Here is a 2,995-nt window from a genome sequence, read left to right as displayed (position 1 = left end):
ATGCCTAATCATATATGTACAAATATATACATATACATATTCACATAGGCATGTTTTTCCAGCCAAACAATTTTTACAGAGTACATTACACATGTAAGTATATTGTGACAAAAGAAATCAGCTATCATTCATAAATAATAATAATTCAAAGTCAACCTCAGCTGGAATTTTCTTTCTGTAAAGATGCTATATATTAACAGTGTAGCCTGTGGCTATTCCACTAGGTTAGAATGAAGGGTTAATTGTTGTTTAGTCATTCAGTCATGTGTTTTCCTGACCCCATAGGGAGTTTTCTTGGCAGAGATAGTGGAGTTATTTGCCATTTCCTTATTCAGTGCATTAAGGCAAGGGGAAGTTAGGTGGTGTAGTGGATAGAGCAGGAGTCAGGAGGAGCTGAGTTCAAATCTCACCTCAGACACTTGATACTCACTAGCTGTATGACCTTGGGCAAGTCACTTAACCTCAATTGCCTCATCCTGGATCATCTCCAGTCATTCTGATGAATATCTGGTCACTGGATTCAGATGGCTGGTGACCTGCACAGCCCTCCCTCACACAAGTCAAAATCAAGTGCAGTCATGTCATTATTTCTCTGATGGCATGGTCTTCTTCGACAATGAAGGATGAATACACACACACATACACACACACACACACACACACACACACACACACACACACACACATGCATTAAGGCAAACAGAAGTTCCCTGATTTGTCCTGGATCACATAGCTAGTGAGTGTCTGAAGCCCAATTTTTACTCGTCTTCCTGACTCCAGGCCTAGCTCTTTCTCTATTGAGCCATCTAGCTGCCTCAGAATGGAGGGGTAGTACTAAGTAAAACTGAAGTTTTTTCTTTGCGCTTACTAACCACAGTGCCCTGTCTTTCCTATTATCTTTCCTATCCAACATTTTTTTTATACTTGTTCTTTCATTGTGCTTGACAGGTACATTCCTTCCAATAGCATGCAAAATTTGTCATCTTATGCCCTAAGAAGCAGAACTCAACTAGATATAGGGAGACAGCAATGTTTTTCAGTGGGCAAAGTATATAGAACTCAGAAGTTGAGATTATAGCAGTGAGTCTACTGAAGAATTTATTTACAGAAAGACAGTCTGAACAAAAGATCTCTCTCAGTTTCAGACAAGTAATGACCTCTGGCTGATCCTAGTCACTGGAACTTTTTTATATGTTGTATAACATCGCTAACTTATTGAGTGACACCTAATTTGCAGAATCTAGTTCCTGAGCTGGTTCCTAGACAAAGAGCTCAATTTCAAGTAAAAAGTCCTGCTCTTGACTGGCTCAATGAGGCTTCTACCCAGACCAAACCCATGGTTTTACAGCCATACTACTTTATGGGGATGTTATTGGGGTTTCCTCTAGGTATTTGCAGCATAAACTTCTTTACCATCATTTTCATAAAATTATTTTTTACTACTAAATGTTGGTTTGCATTTCTATGGATTTCCCAAGATACAATAACTTGGACCCTTCATCATTGTAGGGGTCGCTTACCAGCAATATCAACTCAACTTCTGCGATATAGTGAAAGTTTGTGAAAATGGTAATTCTTTAGTCCTAGCCAGAGGCCACCAAACACAGCTAAAGATCTGCCAAACAAAAACAAGTTGATTTTCTCCTAAGATCAAGGCTTTTTTTTTTTTTTTTAAAGTACCTGATTCTAAAGCTAAATCAAATCAATTGCCCTATACTACTATGTAACCTAAAGTTAGATATCCCTCACAACTTGCATTTAATACTTTTTCAGGGACTTATACTTTCAAAATCAGATAAAAGAACACAATCAAATAATCCCACAAGCTATCTGGAATCTGAATTATGAAAACCGTTATATTTCCGGGAGCCAAGATGGCAGGGTAAACTGTAAGTGCTCTCACTCTACCCTTGCTGACCTTGAAAAATCCATAGAATACTGCCCCAGGAAAAGGTAAATTATATCACAGGAAGAGGCACAAAAACATATTAGAGTAGAGGGAAAGAGGGGAGAGAAAGGAGCATTGTTTGAGATTTACTCTCATCTGATTTGGTTTGAGGGAACAACAAACAACAAACTCAGTTAAGTACAGAAATCTAATGTGCCCTATAGGCAGTAGGAGGGGAGAGGGGAAAGAAAAGGATGGGAAGAAGTAGTAAGGGGAAAGAGAAATAAAATGGAAGGGACTGATAGAAAGGAGGGAAGACTGAAGGAAGTGGTGGTCAAAAATAAAACTATTGTGGAGGGGAAGGGAGAAGGGAGAAATTAAAGAATAAAGGGGGGGAATAAGATAGAAAAACACAGATAGTAATCATAACTGTGAATGTGAATGAGATGAACTGTCCCATAAAATAAAGGTGAAGAGCAGAATAGATTAAAAACCATAATTCTCCAATATATTGTTTATGACACACATATGAAGCAGAGGGATACACAGAGGGTAAAGGTAAAAAATTGTAGCAAAATATATCATGCTTCAGCTGGTGTAAAAAAAAAGCAGGGGTACCGATTCTAATCTCAGACGAAGCAAAAGCAGAAATAGATCTAATCAAAAGAGATAAGGAAGGAAAATATACATGCTAAAAGGCACCATAGACAATGAAGCAATATCATTACTAAGCATAGATGCATCAAGTGGTATAGTGTCCAAATTCTTAGGAGAAAAGTTAAGGGGTGTGTAGGAAGAAATAGAGAAAAATACTATACTATTGGGGTATTTCAACTTCCCCCTCTCTGAATTAGATAAATCTAACCTCAAAATAAACAAGAAAGAATTTAAGGAGGTGAATAAAACTCTGGATAATGCAGATATGACAGATCTCTGGAGGAAACTGAGTGGAGATAGAAAGGAATATACCTTTTTTCTCAGTAGTACATGGCACATATACAAAAACTGACCATGTAGTAGGGAATAAAATTCTCATAATCCTGTGAAGAAGGGAAGACAGTTAATGCATCCTTCTCAGATCATAATGCAATGAAAATTATATGTACC

This window comes from Notamacropus eugenii, chromosome 5, assembly GCF_028372415.1.
Source record: "Notamacropus eugenii isolate mMacEug1 chromosome 5, mMacEug1.pri_v2, whole genome shotgun sequence".
NCBI lineage: Eukaryota > Metazoa > Chordata > Mammalia > Diprotodontia > Macropodidae > Notamacropus > Notamacropus eugenii.
This window is presented reverse-complemented; position numbering follows the sequence as displayed.